This window comes from Ranitomeya imitator, chromosome 2 (genome assembly GCF_032444005.1).
Source record: "Ranitomeya imitator isolate aRanImi1 chromosome 2, aRanImi1.pri, whole genome shotgun sequence".
NCBI lineage: Eukaryota > Metazoa > Chordata > Amphibia > Anura > Dendrobatidae > Ranitomeya > Ranitomeya imitator.
This window is the reverse complement of record NC_091283.1, coordinates 514520806-514542669: the sequence shown is the minus strand read 5'-3', so window position 1 is coordinate 514542669 and position 21864 is coordinate 514520806. Positions and strand designations below refer to the sequence as shown.

Here is a 21864-nt window from a genome sequence, read left to right as displayed (position 1 = left end):
CCACATATGGGTTATTGCCCAGTAGAAATTGTGGGAGAAATTATGGTGCCATTTTTACCCACTTCTTGTGTGAAAATGTAAAATCTGGAGCTAAAACAAAATTTTGGTGGTAAAAATGTAGTTATTTTTTCTTCACTGCCCAATGGTATAAAATTCTGTGACACACCCTAGATAAATGAATTGAGAGGTGTAGTTTGTAAATTGGGGCAATTATGGGAGGTTCTGCTGTTCTGGCACCTCATGGGCTCTCCCAGTGGGTCTTAGAACCTGCAAACAATAATAGTAAAATCTGGCACTCCTTGCCTTCTGAACTTTGCACTGTGCATGAAAAATATTTCCCGATTACATGTAGGGTATAGAGAGAGAGAAAGAGAAAATAGACCTGTTTGTTGTTAAAAAAAATTCCTATTAGCCCTTAGAAAAATTAAAAACTTAGAGCTAAAACAACATTTTAGTGGTAAAAATGTAATTTATTCTTTCTTCACCGCTCAATCGTATAAATTCTGTGAGGCACAACATGTGATGTCAATATCATCACTGCAACCTTAGATGAATTCATTGAGGAGTGTAGTTTGTAATTACTGGGATCTGTTGAAGCGTTAAAGAGTTATTACCTCATAAAGTGGTCAGAATTGTAAAAAATTGGCCTGGTCATTAATATTAACGTGCAAACCACCTACCACCTTCACGGGTTAAGGGCTTAATGCTAACTATATTTTTTAATAGTTGTATCTAATTTTTTTTTCAGTATTTCATACGACTATCTTGAAAGAAAAATCTGAAATTTTCACACTGGCCAAGAGGCCTAACATTAAAGTCACATTTCCTCTTCTGTACAGTTGACTTTTCAATGTAATTTATTCTTTCTTCACCGCTCTATCGTATAAATTCTGTGAGGCACAACATGTGATGTCAATATGATCACTGCAACCTTAGATGAATTCATTGAGGAGTGTAGTTTGTAAAATGAGTTCACATATAGGGGGTTTCTGTTGTTCTGGCACCCTTTTACCCTCATGAAAATGCAATATTTTGGGTTAAAAACATATTTCTGGGGAATTTTATTTTTTTATTTTCATGGCTCAACGTTATAAACTTCTGTGAAACACTTGAGGGTTCAATGTGCTCACCACATATCTAGATCAGTTCCTTGAAGGGTCTAATTTTCAAAATAGTGTCACCTGTGGGGGAATAATTACTGTTTAGACACATCAGAGGCTCTCCAAACGCGACATGGCATCCGCCAATTGTTCCAGCAAATTTTGCATTCAAAAAGTCAAATGGCACTCCTTCACTTCCGAGCTCTGATGTGCACCCAAACAGTAGTTTTCTCCCTCATATGGGGTATCAGCATGCCCAGGAGAATTTACACAACAAATTTTTAGGTCCATTTTTTTGTTACCCTTGTCAAACTAAAAAAATTGTATCTGAAGTATTTTTTTGTGAAAAAAGTTAAATGCTATTTTTTTTTCCACATTCCAATAATTCCTATGTAGCACCTGAAGGGTTAATAAGCTTCTTGAATGTGGTTTTGAGCATCTTGAGGGGTGCAGTTTTTACAATGGTGTCACTTTTGAGTATCTTCTATCATATTGACCCCTCAAAGTGACATCAAATGTGATGTGGTCCCTAAAAAAAATGGTTTTGTTAATTTTGTTGGAAAAATGAAAAATCGCTGGAAGCCTTATAACTTCCTAACAAAAAAAAAATGTTGGTTCCAAAACTGTGCTGATGTAAAGTAGACATATGAGAAATGCTACTTATAAACTACTTCGTGTGACACATTTCTGTGATTTAAGGGCATGAAAATTCAAAGTTGAAAAATTGCGACATTTTCCAAATCTTCGCCAAATTTCCATTTATTCACAAATAAGTGCAAATCATACCAAATTTTTTTTTCCAACTTCATGAAGTACAATATGTCACAAAAAAACTATCCCAGAATCACGTTACAGAGTTATTACCTCATAAAGTGGTCAGAATTATAAAAAATTGGCCTGGGCATTAATATTAATGTGCAAACCACCTTCACGAGTTAAGGGCTTAATGCTAAATATATATTTTTAATAGTTGTAGCTAATGTTTTTTTCAGTATTTCATACCACTATCTTGAAAGAAAAATCTGAAATTTTCACACTGGCCAAGAGGCCTAATATTAAAGTCACATTTCCTCTTCTTTACAGTTGACTTTTCATAAGTCTCATTGTCAGAAATGATAAGTGTGAAGGGTAATACTTCTATATATAGTAGATAACACAGGATCCCAATTCATAATAGCGGTTGATAAGGCCTAGAAGCCAATATGAAAATTGCAAGTTTTTTTTGTTATTTTTTTCAATATGTATATCGATATGAAAAATAAAAAAATATCAAAAATGTTTAAAAATACATTTGATATAAAAACCTTATTTAAACAATAGGTCATTTTCTAATAACACATTCTCTTTAAAAAATAAAGAGACTGGCAGTACCAAACCATATAAAATACCATCACACTGTCTAACTGGCCCAATCGAGTTTAATTTGTGCAATACATTTATTGCCACACCGGGTTTTTAGAAGTGTAAGGTGGTCCTTAACTATCATTTTAAAATGCTCCTATTACGGTCTAGTTTAGTGTCTCGGCATGCTGCAGTATCTCCCCCATTATCCCATTCTATGGCATTTTGGGATCGCCTATGAAAATTATTTAATCTTTGCTCTTCTCACACTCCTCTTGCACTTTTAGTCAAAAATTGTGACTTTCACCTTGGTCGTGGATTTCCTGTGTTGGGCAAATAAGGGCCTCTTACGAATTGTGGATTTTGTTGACAGGATAATTACACTGGTCAGCACAAAAAAAATCATCAGCAAAGGTAATATGTCTGTTTTATGGAGTTTGATGTGCTGATTACAAAAGTATGCTTAGTTTTGCTCTATCACATAAAGTTTCTGAGATAGAAGTATTTTTGTTATTACGTTATTTCTGCATTTTCAATGTATGTGGTTTTTCCTATGTTATTCCCCCATTTCTTTGCTTGTCTTACTTAACTGTGAAATGTCTACATATAATCGGTCGGCTCATCACATTTTTTTTTTTTTAGTTTGTCACCACCATTGAACTGAACTTACTTTACTGTTTGATCTGATTTAAAGGAGAAAAATGCCCTAACAGTGTATCGGTCATCCGAACATATTCTGCTATGTGTGTGGTTCTTCTTCACCAAAAGGCCAAGTACGCTCAATCATTCATGATATTAAAAAGATGTACCAGATATACTTTAAGTGTCCACTTGGTGATAAAGACAAAAGCTGGGCCCCTCATGTGATATGCTCAAGCTGTTCAAATGGTCTTTGTGACTAGCTGAATATGAAGAAAGTGACTATGCCATTTGTTGCTCCCATGATTTTAAGAGAAGCCAAAAATAATAGGGATGACTGCTACTTATGTTGTCAAACTGAAGGGCTTTTCTACAAAGAACAAACATAAGATTAATTACCCTGAACTTGAAACTGCAAGTAGGCCAGTTCTACATGATGATACCTTACCAGTTCCTGTGCCACCGTTGTCTGGATTGGATGAAAATGAAGTAGAATATGAAGACTATGGAGCTGAATTTACTGGCTAAGGCATGGAGACCTAAAGTCAAGATGAGTATGTACCTGATGGAGCAGCCGAGCAGCCAGAACGCTTTACTCAATATGAATTAAATAATCTCATGAGAGACCTTTCTTTGTCAAAAGATAAAGCTGAACTTCTTGCATCTAGGTTGAAACAGAAGAATCTTCTTCATGATGATGTCAAAGTGTGTTATTACCGAAACAGAAGTAACACTTTCACACACTTTTTTCCAGTTCATGGACCAATGGTGTACTCTAACAATGTGAATGGCCTCTTTGAAGAACTGAATCAAGAGTATTTTGTTGCAGATTGGCGATTGTTTATTGACTCATCCCAGAGAAGTATGAAAGCAGTGTTGCTTCACAATGGAAATATAAAACCATCAATCCCAATTGCTCACTCATGTAATCTAAAGGAAAGTTATGAAATCTGTCAGTTGTTTGGATGCTATACAATATAAACATCATCTATAGAATATCTGTGGAGATTTTAGGGTATGTGCACACGTCAGGTTTTTGTGCAGAATTTTCCTGAGATTTTCCTGAGGAGAAATTGGCACTACTCCCAGGAAATCCGCATGCGTTTTTTGTGCGGTTTTTGTGCGTTTTTTGTGCGGTTTTTACATGCGTTTTTTGTGCGTTTTTTATGCGTTTTTTACAGCAGATAAAGTTGGTTGAAAAAAAAAAAAACCATGAGGTCATTTCCTGGTCCAACCCCTCTTCACCATTTTGCTTCCTTGTTGAATTCAAGATGCCGCACCATCGTCTAACTCCAGAACAGAACTGCCTACTGTTGCATAAGGCACTACTTTTGCTGCACCACTACAGCGAGCTGGTAAGAAAATGTCATTAGATGTCAACACTTTGCGTATTAGGCTGGGTTCACAATGTGTACAGCAGCCAGGTAAACATATACGTTGACGGTCTGCTGCAACGCAAGTGCTGACTTTGGCACATCACTAGCGCAGATGGAGCATCTGCTAGCTCCATCTGCGCTAGCAGTGACAGACCCGGAAACGCTGCAGTCAGAGTCTAGAGCTCCGACTGTCACTCAAATGACGGCACATGGCTAGTGATGTCAGACATAGGAGTCAATGGCGGCGCTAGCGGACTACGTTTCACCGCATTATGCAGCGGTGTTACGAAGTCCGTCAAAAACGGACTGGGGGAACGCAATGTGAACCCAGCCTTGCCAGCTGTATTCCATGTGTTGTACAGTTCCATGTAATAACACATACTTTATTCTCCCATAGGAGCAATCTCGGAGAAGAAGGGATAGCAGACGCCTAACCAGAATCAAGGCCCAAGACTGGACGTGAGATATAACAGCAGAGAACATATGACGGCTGAACCCTATCCACTAATGAACCAGTCTGTATGGCACAGATGCTAACACCTGTGAAAATGTGAGGCGTAATCCCTATCAACCGTCGCCAAATCCCTATCTACCAAGGCCCCTTTTTAATTAACCAAATTGTAAACATTGTTAATAAATACAAAATATTATTTAAACAATAATCGTTTCCATGTTGTTATTGTTTACCGTTGCTTAAATCAGATCCCATTTCCGATCTTCTTATTTTTATGATAATAAGAAATCTGAGTAGTTAAAATAATTTTTTTTTAATAAAGTAAAATAAAAATTAATTACATTAAAGAAACTTTTTTTAATATATATGAACTGACATTTTATAACAAAACTTAAAGGGAACCTGTCACCCCGAAAATCACGGGTGAGGTAAGCCCACCGGCATCAGGGGCTTATCTACAGCATTCTGTAATGCATTCTGTAATGCTGTAGATAAGCCCCTGATGTTACCTGAAAAAGGAGAAAAAGACATTATATTATAGTCACCCAGGGGCGACCCACCCACGTAGTATATATACCCACGTAGTATATTGCCCATCCATTTAGTATATTGCCCAGCCACGTCACATATATCCCAGCCACGTAGTATATTGCCCATCCATTTAGTATATTGCCCAGCCACGTAGTATATTGCCCATCCATTTAGTATATTGCCCAGCCATGTAGTATATTGCCCATCCATTTAGTATATTGCCCAGCCACGTAGTATATTGCCCAGCCACGTAGTATATTGCCCATCCATTTAGTATATTGCCCAGCCACGTCACATAAATCCCAGCCACTCAGTATATTGCCCATCCATTTAGTATATTGCCCATCCATTTAGTATATTGCCCAGCCACGTAGTATATTGCCCATCCATTTAGTATATTGCCCAGCCACGTAGTATATTGCCCATCCATTTAGTATATTGCCCAGCCACGTCACATATATCCCAGCCACTCAGTATATTGCCCATCCATTTAGTATATTGCCCAGCCACGTAGTATATTGCCCATCCATTTAGTATATTGCCCAGCCATGTAGTATATTGCCCATCCATTTAGTATATTGCCCAGCCACGTCACATATATCCCAGCCACTCAGTATATTGCCCATCCATTTAGTATATTGCCCAGCCACGTAGTATATTGCCCAGCCACGTAGTATATTGCCCAGCCACGTAGTATATTGCCCATCCATTTAGTATATTGCCCAGCCACGTAGTATATTGCCCATCCATTTAGTATATTGCCCAGCCACGTAGTATATTGCCCATCCATTTAGTATATTGCCCAGCCACGTAGTATATTGCCCATCCATTTAGTATATTGCCCAGCCACGTAGTATATTAATGAAATAAAGACTCCGAGTTTTAGACCATATTTTATTATTGGGGTAATTCAAGGGTTAAAAAAAAAATTGGTTTACAATGGAACAGGTGCAAGTGCACCTGTCCCGTTGTAAACATTACTAATGATGACAAATATCATCTCTGCGCAGCCTCACCGGCTGAACGGAGATGAACTGATAGCATGGGAAAATTTTCCCACGCTCCAGCGTTCACCTCCGGTCAGCCGGGGAGTCCGCGCAGCTGCAGTGACTGCCGAACGAGTTCCCCCGAACAGCGCGAGCTGCGTTCGGGAGAACTCGGTATACAGTGAACGGGATCGCTTTACGATCCCGTTCATTGTATCGGCGGCCGCGGTTTAGAGCAGCCGCATGTTATGTGGCTGCTCTAAACTCAAGATCATCGTGGGACAATCGTTTAATTGGATGCTGCGGAGGGTAGGTATACGTTGTGGTTTGTTTTTTTAATTTTTTCTGACGAGGGAATCGTGGAATTGGGCGTTTAGGTGAGTATGGGTTTTTTTTGTTTTTTTTTATTTTAGGTGGCGATCGCCGGGGACAGGTAATTATAAGGTAACCACTGGCCACCAATGAAGTTGTACATTTTATTATTATTTTTCCCACTGTCCACCAATGAAAATAAATAATAATTTATATATGATTTCCACTGGCCACCAATGATAATACACTGGCCACCAATGATAATAATTATACACTGGCCACCAATGATAATACACTGGCCACCAATGATAATACACTGGCCACCAATGATAATACACTGGCCACCAATGATAATAATTATACACTGGCCACCAATGATAATACACTGGCCACCAATGACAATTAAGTTTAGGGGTGAATAGGGGTAAATAATTAAGTTTATTAGGGGAATGGGCCCGTAACCTCTGTTCACCAATGACCATAATTGTAGGGGACATTTGATGGGGGAAATAGTACATTGCAGCAGGGACAGTTCGATGGGAAATACTGCTCCCATCGAGCTGAGCCTGCTGCAACGACTTGGAGGGAACAGACATCGGCCGATGAGACTAGTCTCATCGGCCGCTGTCCGAACACACGCGCACACACATATATACACAGACACACACATATATACACATATACACACACACTTACCACACTTATCATCTGCACCACATCCAGCCTCATCCGATCATACCCCTCCATGTCGGCAGCCATAATACAGGAAGACGGGAATGGTGTGGGAGTTTCCTCTTCCTGGATTATGGGATGTGCATGAATGGCATGATGGGATAGATGGCATGTCACTTCCTGTAGTTTTTCAGGAAATAAACGCTAGAAATCCGCAAATTTTTATATGATTGCGGATTTCTAGCGTTTCAATGCAAGTCTATGGATGCGGGAAATCAGCGATTCCGCAAAAATAATGAACATGTTGCTTCTTTTTCCGCAATTCGTTTTTTTTGCGGAAAAAAACGCAACATTAGCACAATTTTTGCGGATTCAATACAAAAGATTGGGAACCATATGTTAGCGTTTTTTTCACGTTTTTATCGCGATTTTATTGCGTTAAAAACGCGAAAAAAACGCAAAAAAACCTGAACGTGTGCACATAGCCTTAAAGTGATTGGTCTGCTAATGGGAATGCAAGGAGGTTCAAAAAAAATATTGTTGCTTCTTGTGTTTATGGGACAGTAGAAATACAGTAGAGCATTATGTTCGTTGTGATTTGGGACAGAGAGACATCTATGTTCCAGGTAGAGACAATGTTCAACATAATCCTTTAGTTGCTCCAACAAAAATCTTTCTTCCTCCACTACATATAAAGTTAGGATTCATTAAAAACTTGGTGAAAGCCATGTCAAAGACAAATTCACAAGGGTTGCCGTACATTTCACATAAATTCTCCAGCATTTCACCAGGAAAACTGAAGGAAGGGGTATTTGTTGGTCCTCAGATCAGAGAGCTTATGAGAGATGGTGTGTTTGAAGGATCTCTAAATGATAAGGAATTGAGATCTTGGAAAAGCTTCAAGTGGATCTGTGAAAACTTCTTAGGAAAACAAAAATCTCCAGAATATGTTGAAGGTGTTGAGGAACTGCTAAATGCATACCAGTGTATTGGATGTCGCATGTCTCTGAAAATGCACTTTTTGCATTCACATTTAGATTTCTTCCCTCAAAATCTTGGGGATGTAGGCAATGAGCAAGGCGAGCGGTTTCACTAGGACATTAAAGTAATGGAACACTGCTACCAGGGTTTTTGGAATGTCTCAATGATGGCAGATTACTGTTGGATGTTATATAGGGACATCTCTGAAAAATCATATCAACAACAGTCCAATGTCAAGCAATTTTAATTTCTGTTCATATTTTGGTTTCTATATTGCATGTGAAATTATTTTGGTTCAATAAAAACTGTTTTGTAAGATGAAGCATTTTTGTAGATGTATTGTTTTCTTAATGTCGCCAGTATATTTCCTATACCTTATAATAATGATGATGCTCCATGGAAACTATACGTGCTACAGAAAAACTATATACATTTTTGAAATCAGGACAAAAAGATGATTCAGAAAAGTACAAAGTCACCTGCGATGAATACAAAAATATTTTTTGTAGACCTGTGACGTGCAGAAAACACTTATTGCTTGTATTGGCCTAGTTTTTGGATCATATGAGAGTTCCAGGGCCGGACTGGTCATCGGGCACTTCTGGCAAATGCCAGAGGGGCCGGTGCCAGGAGTCGGCCGCTGCAACTATCAGCGGCGCCAGGGATGACTCCTCCCACCAGCACCGACTCACCCCCGGTCGCCCGCCCCGCATTCAACTATGACGTCGGTACAGTTGAATGCCATGATGGAGGAGAGAGCGTCCGCTGTCGCTCCCTCTCCCATTATTCCCCACTCTGCCTTGCTCTGACACTGTGGGTGCGCAATGACGTCATATCATCGCACACCTGCTGTGTGGCCGGGCAGACTGCAGCTGCTGAGGTGAGGAGAGTGTTTTTTTTTTAAAATATATCAGTGAGTGATAACTGGATTATGGGGCAATTGGGGGGGCTGTATTACATTCTATGGGGGCTGGCTACATTACATTCTATGGGGGCTGGCTGCATTACATTCTATGGGGGCTGGCTGCGGCTGCATTACATTCTATGGGGGCTGGCTGCATTACATTCTTTGGGGGCTGACTGCATTACATTCTATCAGGCAGGCTACATTACTTTCTATGGGGGCTGGCTGCATTACATTGCTGTATTACATTCTATGGGGGGCTTTATTACATTCTATGGGGCTGGCTGCATTACTTTTTATGGGGGCTGGCTGCATTACATTCTATGGGGGCTGGCTGCATTACATTCTATGGGGCTGGCTGCATTACATTCTATGGGTCTGGCTGCATTACATTCTATGGTGGCTGGCTGCATTACATTGCTGTATTACATTCTATTGGGGGGCTTTATTACATTCTATGGTGGCTGGCTGCGTTACATTCTATGGGGGCTGGCTGCACTACATTCTATTGGGGGGCTTTATTACATTCTATGGGGCCTGTGCTGTATTACATTCTATGGGGGCTGGGCTGTATTACTTTCTATGGGGGGCTGTATTACATTCTATGGGGGGCTGTATTACATTCTATGGGGGCTACATTATATTCCATGGGGGTTGTATTATATTCTGTGGGGAGGTGGGCTGTATTACATTCTATGGGGTGCTGTATTATATTCTATGGGGGGCTGTATTATACTCTATGGGGGGGCTGTATTACATTCTCTGGGGGCTACATTATACTCTATGGGGGGCTGTATTATATTCTATGAGGGGTGATTGCATCATACTCTATGAGGGGGCTACATTATATTCTATGGGGAGCTGCATTATACTATATGAGGAGGGCTGCATTGTATTCTATGGAGGGGCTACATTATATTCTATGGGGGCTGCATTATGCTCTATGAAGACCATGAAGGGGCTACCATATATATGCAGGGGCTGCATTATACTATATGAGGGGGCTGCATTATATTCTCTGGGGGTTACATTATACTCAGGGGGCTATAATATATTCTGTGGAGTGGCTGCATTATACTCTGGGGAGGCATCATTATACTATATGTGGGCTGCATTATACTGCATCGAGGACTATGGGGAATACATTATACTATATGAAGAACTATGGGGTGCATTATAGTATGGGAAGTGAATTGTACAACATGAATGACAATGGCGGTGCATTATACTATATGGAGCACTATGAGGAGTGTATTATACTATTTGGAGGAATGTGGCAGTACATTATACTATATGGAGGACTGAAGAGTGTATTATACTATATGGAGGACTGAACAGTGTATCTTAATATATGGAGGACTATGAGGAGTGTGTTATACTATATGGAGAACTGAGGAGTGTATTATACTAAAAAAACACCAGAATACAGGCAGAGATGCTTACCTGTTCAAGGCCTCCAACAATTGCACTAACCAAGGTGCACCAGGCCCAAGTAAAGATAGCAAAATACACAGGTGCAAATAATACCACTAATGCAGCCAACCTACAATCAGGAATTGGCCGCTTGGAGCACCCGTGCAAAAAAATAGTCTGTATGTGGCATACTCACACAGAAATGCAAAGTATATGGTGCAAAGCCTATTAATGACGCCATATGTATAGCGGGCTAACCATGATGCATCCTGTGTGAACAGAGGTCACAGTGTACAGAGCCATCTAGGGCCCAGCCGCACCCTGGAAAAATATACAGTGCACCAAAAACATAACAATATATGCAAGGTATTGGTTGATATTATGGCCACAATATTTAAGCTGCCAACCCACATCAAGGGTCCTTGTATATTGGCAGTCCTAATCTAAAAAAACACCATAAGAGGAAAAACCTCCACTATACTAAACAGCAAAAAAAACACCAGAATACAGGCAGAGATGCTTACCTGTTCAAGGCCTCCAACAATCTGTATGTGGCATACTCACACAGAAAGGACCCTTGACGTGGGTTGGCAGCTTAAATATTGTGGCCATAATATCAACCAATACCTTGCATATATTGTTATGTTTTTGGTGCACTGTATATTTTTCCAGGGTGCGGCTGGGCCCTAGATGGCTCTGTACACTGTGGCCTCTGTTCACACAGGATGCATCATGGTTAGCCCGCTATACATATGGCGTCATTAATAGGCTTTGCACCATATACTTTGCATTTCTGTGTGAGTATGCCACATACAGACTATTTTTTTGCACGGGTGCTCCAAGCGGCCAATTCCTGATTGTAGGTTGGCTGCATTAGTGGTATCATTTGCACCTGTGTATTTTGCTATCTTTACTTGGGCCTGGTGCACCTTGGTTAGTGCAATTGTTGGAGGCCTTGAACAGGTAAGCATCTCTGCCTGTATTCTGGTGTTTTTTTTGCTGTTTAGTATAGTGGAGGTTTTTCCTCTTATGGTGTTTTTTTAGTGTATTATACTATATGGAGGACTGAGGAGTGTATTATACTATATGGAGGACTGAGCTGCACATTATAATATATGGAGGACTATGGGGTGTATTATACTAAACAAGCAAAATGCTGCCTATTCATCGAATTATTGGATTGTTTACGTGGGAACAGAAATCCTTGTTCTCAGCAGCACATCGCCGGTGTAAACTGTAGATGTGCTGCTGATAACATGATTGTTATGACCTGGTGGTCAGGACAATAATGGACCTGGTGGTTAAGAGCACACGGAATGACCTGGTAGTTACTGATAATAAAGGACGAGCTCTGGGACGTGGGAACTCTGCTGACCGCAATCCCTAATCCTATCACACACACTAGAAATAGCCGTGGATTGCTCCTAACGCTCCCTATGCAACTCGGCACAGCCTAAGAAACTAGCTAGCCCTGAAGATAGAAAAATAAAGCCTACCTTGCCTCAGAGAAATTCCCCAAAGGAAAAGGCAGCCCCCAACATATAATGACTGTGAGTAAAGATGAAAATACAAACACAGAGATGAAATAGATTTAGCAAAGTGAGGCCCGACTTACTGAACAGACCGAGGATAGGAAAGGTAGCTTTGCGGTCAGCACAAAAACCTACAAAAAGACCACGCAGAGGGTGCAAAAAGACCCTCCGCACCGACTCACAGTGCGGAGGCGCTCCCTCTGCGTCCCAGAGCTTCCAGCAAGCAAAATAACAACAAAATAGCAAGCTGGACAGAAAAATAGCAAACCAGAGAATAACAGGCAGGCACTTAGCTTCTACTGGGAAGACAGGTCACAAGAACGATCCAGGAGTGAACAAGACCAATACTGGAACATTGACAGGTGGCATGGAGCAAAGATCTAAGTGGAGTTAAATAGAGCAGCCAGTTAACGAATTAACCTCGTCACCTGTGGAAGGAAACTCAGAAACACCCACAGCCACCAGAGGAATTCCATGGATAGAACCAGCCGAAGTACCATTCATGACCACAGGAGGGAGCCCGACAACAGAATTCACAACAGTACCCCCTCCTTGAGGAGAGGTCACCGAACCCTCACCAGAGCCCCCAGGCCGACTAGGATGAGCCAAATGAAAGGCACGAACCAGATTGGCAGCATGAACATCAGAGGCAAAAACCCAAGAATTATCTTCCTGACCATAACCCTTCCACTTGACCAGGTACTTGAGTTTCCGTCTCGAAATACGAGAATCCAAAATCTTCTCCACCACATATTCCAACTCCCCCTCAACCAACACCGGGGCAGGAGGATCAACGGATGGAACCACAGGTGCCACGTATCTCCACAACAATGACCTATGGAATACATTATGGATGGCAAAAGAAGCTGGAAAGGTCAAACGAAATGACACAGGATTGATAACCTCAGAAATCTTATACGGACCAATGAAACGAGGCTTAAACTTAGGAGAGGAAACCTTCATAGGAACATAACGAGACGACAACCAAACCAAATCCCCAACACGAAGTCGGGGACCCACACAGCGCCGGCGGTTAGCGAAACGTTGAGCCTTCTCCTGGGACAATGTCAAATCAGAGGCGTAGCTAGAGCTTTTGCCGCCCGGGGCTGATCCCGAGTTTGGCGCCCCCCCCCGGCTCAATACACACAAAGGTTACCAAAAATGGTTTTCCTGTTTTGTAGAACTTAAACTGGGCCTAATGGTGTCACCCCCACATGCCACACCTGTGACTTAATACCACCACACCATGACCAGGCCACATAGTGACCGAATAATACTACATACAAGGGACAAATACCACCGCACCATTTCCAGACCACATATTACCACCACATAGTGACTGAATACTACAATACTGATCAGTAATAAAAAAAAAACCACAATACTATCACCATAAGTGCCAGTATTCACAGGAGATCTGTACTTAGTATGCAGTGTCTGTGTAGAGGTAATACAGAGATCACTGGTGACATTATACACAGGACCTCTATATAGTATACAGTGTATAGTGTCAGTGTATAGGTAACACTGACTCACCAGTGACGTCTCTAGGTGAAGTCCTTCATCTTTCATCCAGCACAGACCGCCATCATTCCTTCCAGCCAGGACTCGTTTCTGCAGGAAATAACACAGTTATCTCGAGCTCCGCTTGCAGAACACATTACTTAATTTTTCACAACTTCTACATTACACCACATGAAGAAAAAAAGGTGATATAGTGTCACTCTGCACAGTAACAGGACCGCCCCCCCATTTAAAACAGTATACTCAAAAAATAAAATAAATACATCACTGCAGTAATAATATCCCTTAATTATCCCCTATGGTAATAATATTCCCCACCCTGGCCCCGTTTATCTCATTCCTGGCTCCAGCCATATGTTGTCGTATCCTGCCCTCATGAGTATCCATTCTACCCCATATGATCTCCCCATCCTGCCCCACCAGCCTCCATCGTATCCGTCCTGCCCCATGATCCAATCCTGCCCCGTGTCTCCAATCATGCCCCGTATCTACATTCTGCCCATGCCTCAAGTCCTGCCCCCAGTGTGTCCAGCATATTACCCCCATGTTGTCCAGCAATCTGCCCCAGTGTGTCCAGCATATTACCCCCAGTGTGTCCAGCAATCTGCCCCAGTATGTCCAGCATATTACCCCCAGTGTGTCCAGCAATCTGCCCTCAGTGTGTCCAGCAATCTGCCCCAGTGTCCAGCCTTTCCCCAGTGTGTCCAGCAGTCTGCCCCAGTGTGTCCAGCATATTACCCCCAGTGTGTCCAGCATATTACCCCCATGTTGTCCAGCAATCTGCCCCAGTGTGTCCAGCATATTACCCCCAGTGTGTCCAGCAATCTGCCCCAGTATGTCCAGCATATTACCCCCAGTGTGTCCAGCAATCTGCCCTCAGTGTGTCCAGCAATCTGCCCCAGTGTCCAGCCTTTCCCCAGTGTGTCCAGCAGTCTGCCCCAGTGTGTCCAGCATATTACCCCCAGTGTGTCCAGCAATCTGCCCCAGTATGTCCAGCATATTACCCCCAGTGTGTCCAGCAATCTGCCCTCAGTGTGTCCAGCAATCTGCCCCAGTGTCCAGCCTTTCCCCAGTGTGTCCAGCAGTCTGCCCCAGTGTGTCCAGCATATTACCCCCAGTGTCCAGCATTGCCCCAGTTTGTCCAGTATATTACCCCCAGTGTGTCCAGCAATCTGCCCCAGTGTCCAGCATTGCCCCAGTGTGTCCAGAAGTCTGCCCCAGGGTCTCCAGCATTGCCTCAATGTGTCCAGAAATCTGCCCCAGGGTCTCCAGTATTGCCCCAGTGTGTCCAGCAATCTGCCCCAGGGTCTCCAGTATTGCCCCAGTGTGTCCAGCAATCTGCCCCATGGTCTCCTGTATTGCCCCAGTGTGTCCAGCATTCTGCCCCATGGTCTCCAGTATTGCCCCGGTGTGTCCAGCAATCTGCCCCATGGTCTCCAGTATTGCCCCAGTATGTCCAGAAATCTGCCCCAGGGTCTCCAGTATTGCCCCAGTGTGTCCAGCAATCTGCCCCAGGGTCTCCAGTATTGCCCCAGTGTGTCCAGCAATCTGCCCCATGGTCTCCTGTATTGCCCCAGTGTGTCCAGCATTCTGCCCCATGGTCTCCAGTATTGCCCCGGTGTGTCCAGCAATCTGCCCCATGGTCTCCAGTATTGCCCCAGTATGTCCAGAAGTCTGCCCCAGGGTCTCCAGCATTGCCTCAATGTGTCCTGAAATCTGCCCCATGGTCTCCAGTATTGCCCCAGTGTGTCCAGCATTCTGCCCCATGGTCTCCAGTATTGCCCCAGTGTGTCCAGCATTCTGCCCCATGGTCTCCAGTATTGCCCCAGTGTGACCAGCAATCTGCACCATAGTCTCCTGTATTGCCCCAGTGTGTCCAGCAATCTGCCCCATGGTGTCCTGTATTGCCCCAGTGTGTCCAGCATTCTGCCCCATGGTCTCCAGTACTGCCCCAGTGTGTCCAGCAATCTGCCCCATGGTCTCCAGTATTGCCCCAGTGTGTCCAGCATTGCCCCAGCCCCAGACAGTCAGACATAAAGAAAAAAAAAAAAAAAAGTAAAATCCTCACCTCTCCCGTTCCCAGCGCAGGTCCGGTGCAGTCAGCGTCTCTCCGGCTCTGCGACGCTCAGGACAGAGAGGCAGAGCGGCGCGCACAGTAGTGACGTCATCGCGCCCTCTGCCCTGAGACGTCGCAGAGCCGGAGGACGCTGCAGCTGCCGGCGCCGCAGGAACCAGGAGAGGTGAGTATAGAGCGGGGGGCGGGGTCCGGTGGTGGGGGGAGCTGGCCCTGGTCGTGGCGGCGGACGGCGCCGCCCGAAGATTTAAAGGGGCGTCTTTTTTTTTTTTTTTTTTTTTCCATCTTCTTCTCCTGCAGCGCCGGCCGCCCCCAGCATTGTGCCGCCCGGGGCGGACCGCCCCCCCCGCACCCCCCTTCCTACGCCACTGTGTCAAATTGTCCACCACATGACTCCAAATCTGCTGCAACCTATCCACCACAGTATCCACACCAGGACAGTCCGAAGACTCAACCTGCCCTGAAGAGAAACGCGGATGGAAACCAGAATTGCAGAAATACGGCAAAACCAAAGTAGCCGAGCTGGCCCAATTATTAAGGGCGAACTCAGCCAATGGCAAAAAGGACATCCAATCATCCTGATCAGCAGAAACAAAGCATCTCAGATATGTTTCCAAAGTCTGATTAGTTCGTTCGGTTTGGCCATTTGTCTGAGGATGGAAAGCCGAGGAAAAAGACAAATCAATGCCCATCCTAGCACAAAAACATCGCCAAAACCTCGAAACAAACTGGGAACCTCTGTCAGAAACGATGTTCTCCGGGATACCATGTAAACGAACCACATGCTGGAAAAATAATGGCACCAAATCAGAGGAGGAAGGCAATTTAGACAAAGGTACCAAATGGACCATCTTAGAAAAGCGATCACAAACCACCCAAATGACCGACATCTTTTGAGAGACGGGGAGATCCGAAATAAAATCCATAGAAATATGCGTCCAGGGCCTCTTCGGGACCGGCAAGGGCAAAAGCAACCCACTGGCACGAGAACAGCAGGGCTTAGCCCGAGCACAAGTCCCACAGGACTGCACAAAAGAACGCACATCCCGTGACAAAGACGGCCACCAAAAGGATCTAGCCACCAAATCTCTGGTACCAAAGATTCCAGGATGCCCAGCCAACACTGAACAATGAATCTCAGAGATAACTCTACTAGTCCATCTATCAGGGACAAACAGTTTCTCCGCTGGGCAACGGTCAGGTCTATCAGCCTGAAATTTTTGCAGCACCCGCCGCAAATCAGGGGAGATGGCAGACAAAATTACCCCCTCTTTGAGAATACCCGCCGGCTCAGGAACACCCGGAGAGTCAGGCACAAAACTCCTTGACAGGGCATCAGCCTTCACATTCTTAGAGCCCGGAAGGTACGAAACCACAAAATCAAAACGGGAGAAAAATAATGACCATCAAGCCTGTCTCGGATTCAACCGTTTGGCAGACTCAAGATAAGTCAAATTCTTGTGATCTGTCAAGACCACCACGCGATGCTTGGCTCCTTCAAGCCAATGACGCCACTCCTCGAATGCCCACTTCATGGCCAACAACTTTCGATTACCAACATCATAACTGCGCTCAGCAGGCGAAAACTTTCTAGAAAAGAAAGCACATGGCTTCATCACCGAGCCATCAGAACTTCTTTGCGACAAAACAGTCCCAGCTCCAATCTCAGAAGCATCAACCTCAACCTGAAACGGGAGCGAAACATCTGGCTGGCACAACACAGGGGCAGAAGAAAAACGACGCTTCAACTCCTGAAAAGCCTCTACAGCTGCAGAAGACCAATTGACCACATCAGCACCCTTCTTGGTCAAATCAGTCAACGGTTTAGCAACACTAGAAAAATTAGCGATGAAGCGCCGATAAAAATTAGCAAAGCCCAGGAACTTTTGCAGGCTCTTCACAGATGTCGGCTGAGTCCAATCGTAAATGGCCTGGACAGGGTCCATCTCGATAGTAGAAGGGGAAAAAATGAACCCCAAAAATGAAACCTTCTGAACTCCAAATAGACACTCTGACCCCTTCACAAACAAGGAATTCGCATGAAGGACCTGGAACACCATTCTGACCTGCTTCACATGAGACGCCCAATCATCCGAAAAGACCAAAATATCATCCAAATACACAATCAGGAATTTATCCAGGTACTCTCGGAAGATGTCATGCATAAAGGACTGAAATACTCATGGAGCATTGGAAAGCCCGAATGGCATAACCAGGTACTCAAAATGGCCCTCGGGCGTATTAAATGCTGTTTTCCATTCATCGCCTTGTTTAATACGCACAAGATTATACGCCCCTCGAAGATCTATCTTGGTGAACCAACTAGCCCCTTTAATACGAGCAAACAAATCAGACAGCAACGGCAAAGGATACTGAAATTTGACTGTAATTTTATTGAGAAGGCGGTAATCAATACAAGGTCTCAAAGAATCATCCTTCTTGGCCACAAAAAAGAACCCTGCTCCTAACGGTGATGACGACGGGCGAATATGGCCTTTCTCTAAGGATTCCTTTATATAACTCCACATAGCGGCGTGTTCTGGCACAGATAAATTGAACAATCGGCCCTTAGGAAACTTACTACCAGGAATCAAATTAATTGCACAATCGCAATCCCTATGAGGAGGTAGGGCACTGGCTTTGGGCTCATCAAATACATCCCGATAATCCGACAAAAACTCTGGAACTTCAGAAAGAGTGGAAGACGAAATAGACAAAAATGGAACATCACCATGTACCCCCTGGCAACCCCAGCTGGACACAGACATAGATTTCCAGTCCAATACTGGATTATGGACCTGTAGCCATGGCAACCCGAAAACGACCACATCATGCAGATTATGCAACACCAGAAAGCGGATATCCTCCTGATGTGCAGGAGCCATGCACATGGTCAATTGGGTCCAGTACTGAGGCTTATTCTTGGCCAAAGGCGTAGCATCAATTCCTCTAAATGGAATAGGATACTGCAAGGGCTCCAACAAAAAACCACAGCGCCTGGCATACTCCAAGTCCATCAAATTCAGGGCAGCGCCTGAATCCACAAATGCCATAACAGAATAGGATGACAAAGAGCAAATCAGAGTAACGGACAATAGAAATTTCGACTGTACCGTACCAATGGTGGCAGACCTAGCGAACCGCTTAGTGCGCTTAGGACAATCGGAGATAGCATGAGTGGAATCACCACAGTAAAAACATAGCCCATTCCGACGTCTGTGTTCTTGCCGTTCAGCTCTGGTCAAAGTCCTATCACATTGCATAGGCTCATGCCCATGCTCAGATAGTACCGCCAAATGGTGCACAGCTTTACGCTCACGCAAGCGTCGATCGATCTGAATGGCCAAAGACATAGACTCATTCAGACCAGCAGGCATGGGAAATCCCACCATGACATCCTTAAGGGCTTCAGAGAGACCCTTTCTGAAGATCGCTGCCAGGGCACATTCATTCCACTGAGTGAGCACAGACCACTTTCTAAACTTCTGACAATATATCTCCGCTTCATCCTGACCCTGACACAGAACCAGCAAGATTTTCTCTGCCTGATCCACTGAATTAGGTTTGTCATAAAGCAATCCAAGCGCCAGGAAAAACGCATCAACATCACGCAATGCCGGATCCCCTGATGCAAGGGAAAATGCCCAGTCTTGAGGGTCACCACGTAACAAAGAAATAATGATCTTTACTTGTTGAACAGGGTCACCTGAGGAGCGAGGTTTCAAGACAAGAAACAATTTACAATTATTTTTGAAATTCAAGAACTTAGATCTATCACCAAAAAACAAATCAGGAATTGGAATCCTAGGCTCTGACATCAGATTCTGAACCACAAAATCTTGAATGTTTTGTACACTTATAGTGAGATTATCCATCAAAGAGGACAGACCTTGAATGTCCATGTCTACACCTGTGTTCTGAACCACCCAGATGTAAAGGGGACAAGAGAGACAAAACACACTGCAAAGAAAAAAAAAGGTCTCAGAACTTCTCTTATCCCTCTATTGAGATGCATTAGTACTTTGGGCCACCTGTACTGTTATGACCTGGTGGTCAGGACAATAATGGACCTGGTGGTTAAGAGTACACGGAATGACCTGGTAGTTACTGATAATAAAGGACGAGCTCTGGGACGTGGGAACTCTGCTGACCGCAATCCCTAATCCTATCACACACACTAGAAATAGCCGTGGATTGCTCCTAACGCTCCCTATGCAACTCGGCACAGCCTAAGAAACTAGCTAGCCCTGAAGATAGAAAAATAAAGCCTACCTTGCCTCAGAGAAATTCCCCAAAGGAAAAGGCAGCCCCCCACATATAATGACTGTGAGTAAAGATGAAAATACAAACACAGAGATGAAATAGATTTAGCAAAGTGAGGCCCGACTTACTGAACAGACCGAGGATAGGAAAGTGTTATGAAAGGCAATTCAGTACCACAATGGACATAGCGGTCAGAGCACATACAGTGATCTGACAATAACCCAAAATCATAGAACAAGCTCTGAGATGTGGGAACTCTACAGACCGCAATCCCTAATCCTCTCCAAACAACACTAGAGGCAGCCGTGGATTGCGCCTAACTCTGCCTATGCAACTCGGCACAGCCTGAGAAACTAACTAGCCTGAAGATAGAAAATAAGCCTACCTTGCCTCAGAGAAATACCCCAAAGGAAAAGGCAGCCCCCCACATATAATGACTGTGAGTTAGGATGAAAAGACAAACGTAGAGATGAAATAGATTCAGCAAAGTGAGGCCCGACTTTCTTAACTGAGCGAGGATAGAAAAGGTAACTTTGCGGTCTACACAAAACCCTAAAGAAAACCACGCAAAGGGGGCAAAAAGACCCTCCGTACCGAACTAACGGCACGGAGGTACACCCTTTGCGTCCCAGAGCTTCCAGCAAAAAATTAGACAAGCTGGACAGAAAAAATAGCAAACAAATAGCAAAGAAGAACTTAGCTATGCAGAGCAGCAGGCCACAGGAATGATCTAGGGAAAAGCAAGTCCAACACTGGAACATTGACAGGAAGCCAGGATCAAAGCATTAGGTGGAGTTAAGTAGAGAAGCACCTAACGACCTCACCAGATCACCTGAGGGAGGAAACTCAGAAGCCGCAGTACCACTTCCCTCCACCAACAGAAGCTCACAGAGAGAATCAGCCGAAGTACCACTTGTGACCACAGGAGGGAGCTCTGCCACAGAATTCACAACAGTACCCCCCCCTTGAGGAGGGGTCACCGAACCCTCACCAGAGCCCCCAGGCCGACCAGGATGAGCCACATGAAAGGCACGAACAAGATCGGGAGCATGGACATCAGAGGCAAAAACCCAGGAATTATCTTCCTGAGCATAACCCTTCCATTTAACCAGATACTGGAGTTTCCGTCTAGAAACACGAGAATCCAAAATCTTCTCCACAATATACTCCAATTCCCCCTCCACCAAAACCGGGGCAGGAGGATCAACAGATGGAACCATAGGTGCCACGTATCTCCGCAACAATGACCTATGGAATACGTTATTTATGGAAAAAGAATCTGGAAGGGTCAGACGAAAAGACACAGGATTAAGAACCTCAGAAATCCTATACGGACCAATGAAACGAGGTTTAAACTTAGGAGAGGAAACCTTCATAGGAATATGACGAGAAGATAACCAAACCAGATCCCCAACACGAAGTCGGGGACCCACACGGCGTCTGCGATTAGCGAAACGTTGAGCCTTCTCCTGGGACAAAGTCAAATTGTCCACTACATGAGTCCAAATCTGCTGCAACCTGTCCACCACAGTATCCACACCAGGACAGTCCGAAGACTCAACCTGTCCTGAAGAGAAACGAGGATGGAACCCAGAATTGCAGAAAAATGGCGAAACCAAGGTAGCCGAGCTGGCCCGATTATTAAGGGCGAACTCAGCCAAAGGCAAAAAGGACACCCAGTCATCCTGATCGGCAGAAACAAAGAATCTCAGATATGTTTCCAAGGTCTGATTGGTTCGTTCGGTCTGGCCATTAGTCTGAG

At 44.0% G+C, this 21864-nt stretch overlaps 1 long non-coding RNA gene across 1 annotated transcript; it reads left to right on the top strand.

Annotated features, from left to right (window-relative positions):
• The first annotated feature begins 4284 nt into the window (after positions 1 to 4284).
• LOC138667541 (uncharacterized) lies at positions 4285 to 5118 on the top strand. The gene is made up of 2 exons (XR_011318812.1): positions 4285 to 4435; positions 4854 to 5118. It is a non-coding gene; the product is annotated as an uncharacterized lncRNA (long non-coding RNA).
• Positions 5119 to 21864: the final 16746 nt, after the last annotated feature.